We start from the raw sequence: 13706 nt of genomic DNA, 5'->3' as shown, positions 1-13706 counted from the left end.
ATCTCTTTGGACAGGTCTTATATTATTCTGATGTTCCTCCCTTTGTAGATAAGAAATCTCTTCCCCCTTGCTACTTTCAAGACAGTTTCCTTGCATCTAAGATTTGCAAATTGTACTAATGTATTTCGTGGCATTGGTCTGTTCTCATTGATCTTAGGAGGGGTCCCCTCTGCCTCTTGGAAACAAATGCTTGTTTCCTTCCCCACATTAGGAAAGTTCTCAACTATAATTTGCTCAAATATATCTTCTAGATCTCTCTCTCTTTCTCTTTCTCTTTCTCTCTCTCCATCCCCTCAGGGATCCCAATAATTCTGATATTGGAACATTTCATTGAGTCACTAATCTCTTTCAGTTTGATTCCTTGGTTTTGTTTTGTTTTGTTTTGTTTTAAGATTTTATTTATTTATTTGACAGACAGAGATCACAAGTAGGCAGAGAGGCAGGCAGAGAGAGGAGTAAGTAGGCCCCTTGCTGAGTAGAGAGCCCGATGTGGGGCTCGATCCCAGAACCCTGGTATTATGACCTGAGCCAAAGGCAGAGGCTTTAACACACTGAGCCACCCAGGCACCCCGGTTCCTTGGGTTTTAATTTGTTTTTCCCATGTTACCTCTGTTTTCTTTTTATCTATCATCTTATCCTCTAGCTTATTAATTCATTCTTCTGCCTCTACCCTGGCAGTCAGAGTATCCAGTTTAGACTGAGGTTTATTCATAGCATTTTTAAGTTTAGCCCTATTAGATCTCATTTCTGCCCTTAGAGATTCTATATCGTTAATATTTTTCTGAAGCCTAGATATTGCCTTGATAATTGTTACTCTGAAGTCTATTTCTAACATCTTGGTTATATCCGTATCCATTAGTTCTGTAGCAGAGGCCACAGTCTCTGGTTCTTTCCTTTGTTGGGGGTTCCTCCTCTTAATCATTCTGTTGAGGGATGGTTCAGGGAATGTACAGAGTCCAAATTACTGACCACAAGCAAGATGCACTTGTTTTATAGGGACCTTACAGTTGTCAGCCCCTTGTTCTTTCAGCCTGTCTTCTGGAGGAGGGGCCTGCCACGCTGTTATTCAGTCAACCTTGTTTGGGCGGAGTTGCCCTGCCTTGTGTGTAAAGGGGTTGGGCTCAGTGAGAACTGGTTTGGGAGGGGGTACTTTTGTTCACTCGTGGCTTTCCACATCCCTTTCAAGAGTCAGAGCAGAAGTGACCATATCCAAACCTCTGTCTCAGGACAAAGAGATCACAGTCTACTCTCCACTAAGCTCTTCAGGCCACACTGTCTCCATTTCTGTCAGTGCTGCTTTTTTTAAAAACCACAACATTCTGGGTTATGTACCTCACAGCAGCACTTCCAGCCCTCACTTCCAGGTTTGGGCACCTCGCTGCCCTTTGTGCTTCTAAAACCGCTAGCTGGCCCTGGTTCCCATGCATGCCCCTGCAGCTTCAGGTTTTAGCCTGGGAGGGTGCCCTAAAGTCCTTTCCCTGCTCCTATGGGTCTGTCAGTCTGTGCCAGGTCCCCAACACAGGACACTTTTACCCTCCTGTGTTATTTCATCTTCCCAGTACCAGGGCTTATGGCAGCTTCCTCCCCCTTCTGTTTATCTTCCAATATCTGCCCATAGAATCATGGCTTCCTGCTTCATACCTCGAGACCAACCACTTGAGATACTATGTTTGTAGAGATCAAGGTGCATCTTCTTACATCTCAGGCTGACTTTGAGGGTGTTCAGAGAGGTCAGGTAGATATCCAGCTCATTTCAGGGGACTGATTGAAGTAGGGTCCCCTACTCTTCTGCCATCTTTTACCTCTCAAATTCCTATTCTTTTTAAATGAATGCAAAGTTTTCCCTTTGTTCCTACACTATTGGTGGGAATGCAGGTTGGTGAAGTCACTCTGGAAAACAGCATGGAGTTTCCTCAGAAAGTTGAAAATGGAGCTACCCTACAACCCAGCAGTCGCACTACTGGGTATTTACCCTAAAGATGTAATGATCCAAAGGGGCACATGCACCTGAATGTTTATTGCAGCAATGTCCACAATAGCCAAACTATGGATACAGCCAAGATGTCCATTGACAGATGAATGGATAAAGAAGATGTGGTGTATATATATATATACAATGGAATACTATGCAGCCATCAAAAGAAATGAAATTTCTTGCCATTTGTGATGGTGTGCATGGAACTAGAGGGTATTATACTGAGCAAAATAAGTCAATCAGAGAAAGACAATTATCATATGATCTCCCTGATATTAAGAATTTGAGAGGCAGAGTTGGGGGATTGAGGAGTAGGGAAGGAAAAAAATGAAACAAGATGGGTTTAGGAAGGAGACAAGCCATAAGAGACTTTTAATCTCACAAAACAAACTGAGGGTTGTGGGGGAAGGAGGTAAGGAGAGGGTGGTTGGGTTATGGACACTGGGGAGGGTATGTACTATGGTGAGTGCTGTGAAGTGTATAAGCCTGGTGATTCACAGACCTGTACCCCTGAGACTAATATTACATTATATGTTAATTAAAAAAAAATTTCCCTTTGTTTAGATGTCCATAGAACTTTTTGTCAGTTTCTGTCACTCGACATTTAGAGTGTTTCCATTTGTTTTGTTTTGTTTTAAATGTTAGCTTGATCAGTTTTTTTTAAACAGGTATTTACACACCTCTTTAAATACATTTTAAAGTTAAGCTTACAAAAGTGAAATGGCTGAGTCAATTTGTCCACATTAAAATTTTGGTTATAGATTTATATGTAGCAGTCTTATGAAGAAGTTGTATCAATTCTCATTTTATTCATTTACAGCTGATAATCAGTTTATTATAAAGGTTGATTTAAGCATTTGCACTGGAGATTTCAATCTCAAGTCCTAGGTCAGTACTGATGGAAATAATCTGTTTAATAATCTCGGAAGGACTGTGAAAATCAGTGAGTTGTTTGTGGATCCTCTTTTGAGAATGATCCCAAGTCTTAAAACCTTCACTGCAAGTTTTTCTCAGTGATGCTGAGTCTTGGTAGGCATCTGAACTGTCCTTTCACTTTGAGTTTCTTTTCCTTTGTGCCTCTGATCAAGTAAACATATACCTTCTCCACAGATTTTGTGTTGCATTTGTTTAGAGTAATTCTTATTCAGTGAATCATAGCCTCTGGTACCACCGGTGTCTTCCCATGGTCTATCAAAGGAATGGCTATGGCACAGCTTCCTGACCAACTTATTCCTCACCAAGAGCAGACAGCCATGAGTTAGGACTGGGAGCAAGGTATCCAGAGCTCCCCTGTGGCTAAGACTACGTCTTCCTCAAAGAGTTAAATTCTCATTTTAAAGTTTGAGCATACATAGTGGTATGCTGATAAATGCTTAACAACTGTTTCTCTGGCTTAAAAACAAACTAACAGAAGAAACTGTCTTTCTTGATAGTGATTGACAAACTCCATGGTAAAAGTCCTCCAGCCAGTGTCAATATCAAGCATGATGTTAGTGATGTCAGAGTTATGCAAAAATGAACAAAATCAGCTCTCACAGGTTGGGAAAGCTCTCTCTAGTATGCCACTGATTGTATTTCCTCACAGTCCCTTAACTGTGGGTGCTATCGAACATTTAAACATTTCCATATTCTATCATATTTTATAGATTAGGAGAGTCATATCTTTTTATTTTTATTATTTGCATTTATTTAATAATAAATGAATAGTTTTTATAATAGTTGTTTTCCTGGAACCTCTGTGTTCATGTTCTATGCTTCATTTCCATAGGATTGTTCATCTCTCTATAACTGATTTGAACCTCTTTCTATAGAAAGAAAAGCATTCTTTTTTTTTAAATTGTCAATATTTGTTTTTTTGTCATTTATCTTTTGACTTTTATTATGATTTTGTATTTGTGTGCTTCAGAGTTTTTAATTTTTATGAAATCAAATGTATTATGTTTTATTTTAGGATTCAGATTTGTAATAATTAGAAATGAATTAGAAAACATGGATAAGTTAATATATGTCTTTGGATGTCAAATTTCTTACCTGTAGGAGTTGATGGTTATATTTCTTTGTAGCTCAAATAGTATATAATCCTTTAAAACATTTTTGCTTTGGTTTGTTTAACCTGGGTTATTTCTCTGAGAATCAAGTCTTAAAAAACTTCACTCAGCAAAATAATCCACTATTCACTAGCAATTTACTTGAGGACAAGCCTTCAGTTGTATTCTGTTCCTACTTCTTGCCAAATGTGTGGAAAATTTCCCAACCAAATGACTAGGTTCTTTCTTAAAATGAGAGCAGTCCCCATGTTGTGGTTCTAATGGGTGAGAGGTCTGTTTTAGTGGGAGATGAGTTCTTCCTCTTGGATATATTTCCTCATGTCCAGCAAGAATTTCTACTTATGAAATCTCACCACATAATCCTTCTGTGGTGTATTCTGTAACTTTTCCACTGTAACTTTCCTACATTTTTTTCATAGAACAAAAGACAAGAAGATATAAACATAAGCAACTTTCAAATTGTGATTTCTTATCAGTTGTAGATGAGTCTTTTAAGTAATATAGATTTAAGACCAGTGTCTTCTCTTTATCTTCAAATTCATGCTCCATTTTTCTATCAGAATATCAGGATCAGAGGACCTTAGATGAAAGATACCAGACTAGATTACAACACATAAATAAGATACAGCTCTGTGTGTGTGTGTGTGTGTGTGTGTGTGTGTGTGTGTGTGTAATTTAGCTGCATTGTGTTTTCAGCCCAGAAACTGGTTGTATTTTAAAATACTTCTCATAATTTGAGGATTAAAATATATTTAGTATTTAAAAATATGGTCATTAGGATCCCAGACAAGTTCATAAATTTCTATTTAACAGATTAAGTATCTAAAGAAAAAAATATTAAAAGGAATGGTAGGGAACAGAATGTGGATCCTGGGAAATGAAGGAGCAGTGGTTGGAAGAGATTTTCCCTCTGCTCTCTTCTTTTGCTATTCTGATTGTTGCTGCCCAAGGTTATCGAGGGCTGCAATTAGAGAAAATGTATGAAGAGTTGTATTAACAGTGAGAAGAAATGGAAAAATATAAGTCTCATCCTTTACATATTCATTTTACCTCAAAGCTCTGAGTTGGTAACAGGCAGATGTAGTATTCCAAAATAGTTAATGTATTTCTTTTTTTTTTCTTTTTCCCGTTCTTTCTTCCTCATGTCTCTTCTCTATTTCTCTGCTCATGTCTTAGCTCATCAGATCCACATTTTGATGAACTGGCATTATAGCGAGGTAGGAAAGAAGAATCAGACTAGTGTAAATGTGATGGGTGTAGGGTCAGAAACTGCATCTGACAGGGAGGGGACCTGTAGTAAATAGAAGAAAGCTGAGAGATAAATGGAGATTCTGCAAAACAGAAGGGAGACAAAAGAAAAGGCTCTTTTTCTGTAGTACATGAAAGCAAGGCTTTTTTTTTTTTTTTAAACCTTGTATTTTTACAATAGTTTAAGATTTATAGTAAAACTGAAAGGAAGGTACAGAGGTTTTCCATATGCCTCCTGCCCCTGCATGTGAATATTTTTCCTAATTATCAACAATTCTTGTTAGAGAGGTACATTTATAACGAATGACGAACCAACAATGACCCATCATAATCACTTGAAGTGCAGATTTACCTTAGGGTTCTGTCCTGGGATTTTACATTCTATAGGTCCAGATGAATGTATAATGACATGTATCTGTCATTGTAGTATCATACAGAGTATTTTCACTGCCCTGAAAATCCTGTATGCTTCACCTATTCATCCTTCCCACTCCAATCTCTCTAAGCCACTGATCTTGTTACTGTTCACATAGTTTTGCTTTTCTAAGAATGCCATATAGTTGGAATCATACAGTAGGTAGCCTTTTTAGGTTGGCTTTTTCACTTAGTTATGTACATCTAAGTTTCCTCCATGTCTTCGCATGGCTTTATAGTTCATTTCCTTTTAGTGCTAAATAAAATTTCACTTTCTAATGTACCACAGTTTATTTATCCATTGCCTATTGAAAGACATCTTTGTTGCTTCCAAGTTTTGGCAGTTATGAATAAAGATGCTGCAACTGTTGGCATGCAGGAATTTTTTGTGGACATGTTTCCAACTCCTTTGGGTAAATTCCAAGGAGTATAGTGCTGGATTATTTGGGAAGAACATGTTTAGTTTTATAAGAAACCATCAAACCTTCTAAGTGTCTGTACCATTTTGTATTCCCAGCAACAATGAATGAGAATTGTTCCACATCCTGTCAGCTTTTGGTGTTGTCAGTTTTCTGGATTTTGGCCATTCTAATAGCTCTGTAGCCAAAGACTTCAACATGTTCTAAAAATATGACTAACACTTCTAAATAACATAGATTAAGCAATAACAGTATTGATTATTTATTTATTTATTTATTTTAGAGAGAGAACACTTGTGCATGCACATGCAATGGAAGGGAATGGAGGGGCAGAGGAAGAAGGAGAGAAAATCTCAAGCAGATTCCTCACTGAGCAAGGAGCTGACAACAGGGCTGGATCTCACGACCCTGATATCATGACCTGAGCTGAAACAAAAGTCAGACATCTGAGGCACCTGGGTGACTCAGTGGGTTAAAGCCTGTGCCTTCAGCTCAGGTCAGGGTCTCAGGATCCTGGGACTAAGCCCCGCATTGGCTCTCTGCTCAGCAGGGAGCCTGCTTCCTCCTCTCTCTCTGCTTGCCTCTCTGACTGCTTGTGATTTCTCTGTCTCTGTCAAGTAAACAAATAAAATTAAAAAAAAAAAAAATCAGACATCTAACCCACTGAGCTCTCCAGGTTCCCCAGCAGCAGTAATAGCATTGATAAAACAAATGTGTACTTCTAATTTAACCCCCCGCCCTTTTTTTTTTTTTTGTCCTTAGTGGTAATATGTTACTGAATGGAGTAAAATTATAAAACTTAAAATATTAAAAGTTTAAACTGAAATTATATAGCTTCTTATCAAATTCAGGAATCTCCTTTAAAAAACTTCTTATAAGTCAATTATGTAGATATTGTTTGCCTAATTTTATCCGTGAGATACCTTCTCTGTAGGGGTCATTTGCTCAGTAGCAACAAGGGAGCCAGTAAAGCAAGTGTTTGAGCTATGGCCTCTAGATAAATTATTTTGTTCCTACTAACAGGATCTTAGGCAAGACATTGGAGAAACTTCCTATTTTCAGACTCCTTACCCCAAAAATGGACGAAATAGAGTACTTTAAGTATTGAACCAGAAAATGTATATTAAGTGATTAGGATATGCTGATACCTACCTAAATCTTGGTAGATTTTCATGATTATTAACTATATATATTAAAATGACATTTATTGAACTAAAATGTTTCCACTTGAAGTCCAACTAATTCCTCTTAAGATTATCTAGTTTTGCTAATGAAGGACAGAAAGGAGACCTATGTAGTAGCTCATGATTATATCACTACCTCTTTTATTCCTTTAACAAATATAAATTATAAAGTATTTACCTTCAAGGTTCATTCCCAATCAGCTACATCCTTGATTTATATGCATATATTATCAAAGTAGAAGATGCTTCCGACCTGCTTCCCAGTACTGGAATATCTTGGGGGCCATTGGGTAAGTGTAATGAATACAGAGCACAGTGCAATAGATATGCCCAAAGTTAAACCCATAGTGCAAAATCAAGCCTCTCCCAGTCCTTGCCTCCTTGTTCATTGTCTTCCCATCATTATAACAACTTCCTCTTAAAAAAAAAAAAAAAAGAGGGGGAACTTAGTAGTTCTATGTAATCTAAGAAAAATTATGAAGAATAAAATATTCATGCTTTTCAAGATAAGGCAATCTTATTTTCTTGATTTTTAGTTTCCTTATGTTGCTCATAGTTTTTCATATCATTATCTGCAATATTAGTTCATACCAGTTGATCAGACAGCACTTAAAATATCACCACTGGCTCAGCACTGCACCGTTAGTTTGTTAGTTAGTTAGTTCATTCCAGTTGATCAGACAGCATTTAAAATATCACCACTGGCTCAGCACTGCACTGTTAGTACCGGGGCAATGCTGGGAGGTAGAGATAGCTTTACAAACAGAAATAAACATCAATACATAAAATATATGGTGATTCAGATAGTTGTCAATCATAAATAGCAAATATGGAGAAGAAGAATAGCTCTAATGCTAACTGTACCAAGTATCTATGGGTGTCTTCACTGTGGTAAGAAGAACCCAGAAGAAAGTGAGGCACTTGCAAGTGCCTTTATTCTCTTCTAGTAGGAGTAACAGCTTCTCTTTGTCACTGACCTAATTTGTGACTACATTTAGCAAGAATATAATCATGTCTCTTCTGAATATCATTATGACCATTTTCTCATTGGCCACATCTTACTAACAGCATCTCTTAGCTTCCCTTAGAAATTCTTCAGGTAAACAGAGGAAATGTATAGAAAAATCATGTAAGTGTATTCATTTGTCATTAGCTTACTAAATTTTACTTTAAAATTACAAATTAGAACCAAAAATGACAGCTTTCAGTTTTTAAAAATGAGTAGATTTCAAACACTGCCTAGTAAAATTTAAGACTGCTAACAGTGAACAACTGGTGTTTTTGGTGATGGTTTGTAAGAATCTAACATTATATATAATTGAAAGCTTTAACATGTTTTTTTTAGGAATTATCAGAGCCACACATTTTTTGGACTTTTTTACTATATGTGTTGTATTTTGTATTATATACATTGTATTTTATACTATGTAGGCTGTTCTTTTTAAAAAATTTTTTAGTTGTCTTTGCTTTGTAGGACAGGTTAGTGTTCACAGAAAAGAATGCAGGGATAGTACAGAGATTTCCCATCTACCCCCTCTTCACACATATTCTCTTATCAATATCCCCTACCAGTGATGCATGTGTTACATCTGATACACCTATACTGACACATTATAGTCACCCCAGATCCATAGTTTACATTACAGTTCACTCTCAGTGTTGTATATTCTATGAGTTTGAACAAAAGTATAATATGTATCTATAGCTATGGTATCATACAGAGTATTTCCGTTCCCTTAAAAATTGCCTATTTATCTGCTTATTTATCCTTTCCACCAATGAGCCCCTGGCAACCACTGATCTTTTAACTATATCTGTAGTTTTGCATTTTTCACAATGTCATATTGTTGGAATCATACAGTAGGTAGACTTTCAGAACTTGTTTCTTTATGTAGGAATATTTAAGTTTTCTCTATTTTTTTCTTAGCTGATAGCTCATTTCTTAGTGCTGAATACTATTTCATTGCCTGAATGTACCACAGTTTATTAATCCACTCATCTACTAAAGAATATCTTGGTTCTTCCAAGTCTGGGCAATCATGAATAAAGATGCTTAAAACATTCGTTTTTAGGTTTTTGTGTAAACATTGGTTTTCAGCTGCTTTGGGTAAATAGGAATGTGATTGTTGGGTTATATGGTAAGAGTATGTTTTGTTTTGTGAGAAACCTGCCAAAGGTCTTCCAAAATGTACCATTTTGCTTTCCACCAACAATGAATGAATTTGTATTGTTCTACATCCTTGCCGGCATTTGTTATTGTCAGTGTTCTAGATTTGGGCTGTTTTGATAGATGTATAGTGGTAAGGATGTATTTTTAATTATTTATTTTTATTGTGGTAGAATGTACACAATATTACACTTACTATTTAACTATTTTAAGTGTACAGTGCATTCACATTCTTGTCTATCCATCACTACTATCCATCTCCAGAACTTCTCCATCATTCCAAACTGAAACTATGTATTCACCAAACAATAATTCTCTAACTAACCCCTGGCAGTGAGTCTTGAAGATATTATGCTAAGTGAAATAACAGATGCAAAAGACAAATACTGTGTGATTCCATTTGTATGAGATAACTGAAAGAGTTAAATTTACATAGGCTGCTCTTATCCCCTTTTCATTGTAATGGAATTTACGGGCTAAACTTGTATCATTACTTTTTTAAAGGAGACACCTTCATTCTATCCTTTGAATTGCTTCTTCTAGAAGTTGCTGTGCTTTGTGATGATGATGGCCCAAGCCTTTCTTTGGTTGCCTTAAAGATAGGCATAAAGAATCCATTCATTTTAAGTGCTTTACTGTTTTATCCCCGCTGTGGAAAAACTAATGGGATGTTCTAATAAACAACTGTAAAAGTATAAACATCACAAATAACAAGGTCCAAATAATTAGACAGTGCTTCCACGTAAAAATCCTCAATTAATTAAGAGCAAGTCTGTATATAATTTCCTATTTTCTTCTTTAATTGAGGGTTTTGAATTTGAGTTCTGGGGCTGCCATAAAAGTGTTCCCTCAGATCTCTGACATCAAAGAGCGTAACTGACTGAAGCCCAGGCTGTTGGGCTTCATCCGTCTCTATCTTTGATCTGAGACACTCTCCTCATGATAATGACTAAACATACCATGGACACAGTAAGCCAGCTCATTTCTGGGAGGTACAGGACTCTTCTAATGGACAGTGTTGCCTTGAAGACTCCCCAGTAGCCTTACAGAACGTGCTATACCTGTATTATAGTCTAAGACTCCCCCCACAAATTTCTTTCCTTCCCTCTCTTTGTCCAGGATCAGTGCTACTTGCAGTGGGGATAGCTGTCCCAGCACCACCCCACCCCTTGCCCTTTTAATTCACTCCTGCAGGTATCTTCCCTAATAAATCTTTTTTGAGTGTTTTCTTTTTTTTTTTCCATGTTGAAATCTGCTTCTCAGAAGACCTGAACTTACATAAGCCCTCATGAGAATTTATCTCATTCCCTCACACACACAATGCTCATTTAGATAAAACAAATGTGTGGAAAGAGTAAAAATGAAAAAAAAAAGTTAATAAGATATTTCTGTGGAAATGAATAATATTTAACCTGAAATATTCTAGGAAATAGAGATACTGGTTATAAATTCATATTAATATTCTAGCAAATGCCTGTGTTGGAGATCATGTATATATTGGCAAGTTGTATTTTGAAAAGGTTTATTAACAGGTATTTGATAATTTCATAGCAATCTTTATAAAACATGAAGGCACATTAAACAACTTGTCCTTGTCTTTGGGAAATGTGCACAATGTTCGTAAATTGAAAAGGAAAACATTAAAAGTGTCCCTAAAAATTGCAGCTTCCGCCATTCTATCTTTGTTCTGTCACTTCTGCTACCTTAACTAATCCACACTATTTTTCCAAATAAACTTTGGTTTCTTATCTGAGCCATGAACTGTGTGGAAACTGGAAGAGAAGCAAAAATTGACAAACCAGAGTAAAGTGATATCTTATCAGGAAGGTTTAAAACCACTCTACCTTCTGTTTCAATTACCAGTGACAAGCTAGGCATAAAACATGTCATAGGAAATGTCACTTGCTGGATTAATTTGTCTCACCTCTGTTGAAAAACAACAGTCCATATCGGGATTCTGATATTTGTTGCTTAGACAAAATGCAAATCACGTTGTCCTAGTCCAAGCATATTCATAATCCCCAAATAAAAATGTTAATGGGCAAGAAGTTACGGCAATTTTCATGAAGTTAAAAAAAAAAAAAGGAGCAATTTTTGTAATGATCCAGTCACTTATTATTGTGTTAAATAAAGCACAGTATTATTCTAGAGTAGAATTAAATTTGGGCTTCTAAAAAAGTATTGGAATTGCCCTCAGGTTATGGAAAATATGGCAGTGATAGCTTAGAAAGTAGTTTCAAGCAAAAGAACTATAATGAAGAAATGAAAAAGTCTAGAATTTGAGACATGTATCTGGAGAATCAAATAAATTTGGTTGGACTGGAGTGAAACTTCATAAAGAGTGTTTCTTGGAAATAATATTGAAAAAAATACAGCTAAGTATGGCTCAAGGGAGATATTGAATGTCACAATAAAGAGTGTATTTCCTATTGCTTAGACCAGTGTTTCCCAATCAGAAGGAGATAGAGACCGATGATGTCCAAAAACAGGGCAGTCTCATGTTTCTGAGAAGTCAAGAGGAAAAAAGACAGACATTGCACTCCCTGAATAAGAGTGCCATTTATTATTTAACCATACCAACAATTGTTGTAAGTAATTTGCTTTCTTTCAATGCATTTATTATCATATTAACTATATGAGTTAAATACTGTCATACATATTTTGCTTGTGAAGAACAACAGCTAAGTGGGATTAAGTAACATTTTTACTCACTTGTTAAGTAGCAGGGTTTGGATCCAAAGACAGATCTGTTGGACCATGAAGACCATTTCTTAACCACTGCAGTGTTCCACAGAATTTGTGACTTTTCACATAATCTAAGTCAATTAAGGAGTTAAGAAGTAGATAAATAGTAAAAAAAATAAAGCAACTAGAAAAGAACCTCTTTTGAGAGGCTTTGGGGTTAATAAGGAAAAGCATGAAAGATTGAGAGAGTTTAATTTCGTTGTTGTTTGCAGACTGGTGTATGTCTCTTAAGTCTGTCCAGCCTTGATATTTTTGCACATTTTGTCCATTTGGGTGTAATCCCTAACCCCTTGCCAATGTGCCTTCTTCACTCTTCTGTTTTTCTTTCTTTTTTTGTCAGTGCTAAGACTGTTCATTTCAAAAAGCACTGAAACTTAATACGAGTCATTACCTTCCCCTTGACTCTTTTTACGTTATTTTAGTTAACACTTAATAACAGCTTTGTACCTTAAGCAGGCCATGCTTATCTTTTACCAGAAATGGAGGAATGGGGTTTTATACTTTGATTATTCTACAATTTCAGGTAATGCAATTTGGGGCAAGATGCATTGTTTTTCTTCCTTTGAAATGGTATCTCAGTGAAATAGGAATGGGTTTGTTTTTTTTTTTTTGGTACACGTTGCTATTGACTAAAAGCCCAAGATCTAATGTAAAATGCAGATTTTCAAAACTAAGAAGCAATAAAACTGAAAGAAAACATCTTCTGAAGCAGAAGGAGGCAGTACTTGAGGAACGCACTGGGGCTAAAAAACATGGGCACTAAAATCGGTAATCTGTCATGGTTTCCTATTAGCAGTAAGTACTTACCTCAAGCCAGATATTACAGGCATAAAGTAGGTAAATTGGCATCATTGCATTGATGTAGTTGGGGGCTGCCTAGCTCATCTAGTTCTCCTAAAGCCCAGCAAAGAGAACCTCCCAACAACCAGAAAAGGGAGATTCCTCTTCAAAAAGGACTGAGGCGTTAACTGCTTTCATCTCTGCCCCTGTTCTCCGCCAAAGAATCTGGAACATAAAACAATGAAGCAAGTTTTGGAAAATGATTGGATTTTTTCAATAGAAAAGAGATGCAATAATTAAGGAAATATGATTTTTAAAAATAGATACTGTTTAACACATGAAAATTGTTTTTACTGAATAGTCCAGTGTCATTGCTCCTGATAGGAGATTCTTTTCCAAGTGATGATGGAGACACCTCACAGTTGTCAGTGTCTTTGCCACCTTCACTATGTGATAAGAGAGAGCTGCCTGCCGTCTGTGACTTTACCACCTTTAATACTTGGCTTCCAAGGTTGTCATGCTCCTCAGCATGAAGCTGCAAAAAGGAAAAGCGTGGGTAAAGATGTATGAAAGATTTTTGTGGGTATGGTCTAGAAGAGGTGTTTTTTTACTCTTCCAGTCTTTTGGCTAACTGCCACACATAATTGCAAAGGCTGCTTAAATGTAGCCAAAATAAAGGGAAGGGATTTGGCCTCAAAGGGGAGAAAAAAACCAAAAACCAAAAAA

The 13706-nt window shown here is 36.5% G+C and overlaps 1 pseudogene; it reads right to left on the bottom strand.

Annotated features, from left to right (window-relative positions):
• Nucleotides 1-2824: 2824 nt before the first annotated feature.
• Nucleotides 2825-13706, bottom strand: part of LOC132027589 (small ribosomal subunit protein uS10-like) — a 108352-nt pseudogene continuing 97470 nt past the window's right edge.

Source organism: Mustela nigripes, chromosome 12 (genome assembly GCF_022355385.1).
Source record: "Mustela nigripes isolate SB6536 chromosome 12, MUSNIG.SB6536, whole genome shotgun sequence".
Classification (NCBI taxonomy): domain Eukaryota; kingdom Metazoa; phylum Chordata; class Mammalia; order Carnivora; family Mustelidae; genus Mustela; species Mustela nigripes.
This window is presented reverse-complemented; position numbering and strand designations above follow the sequence as displayed.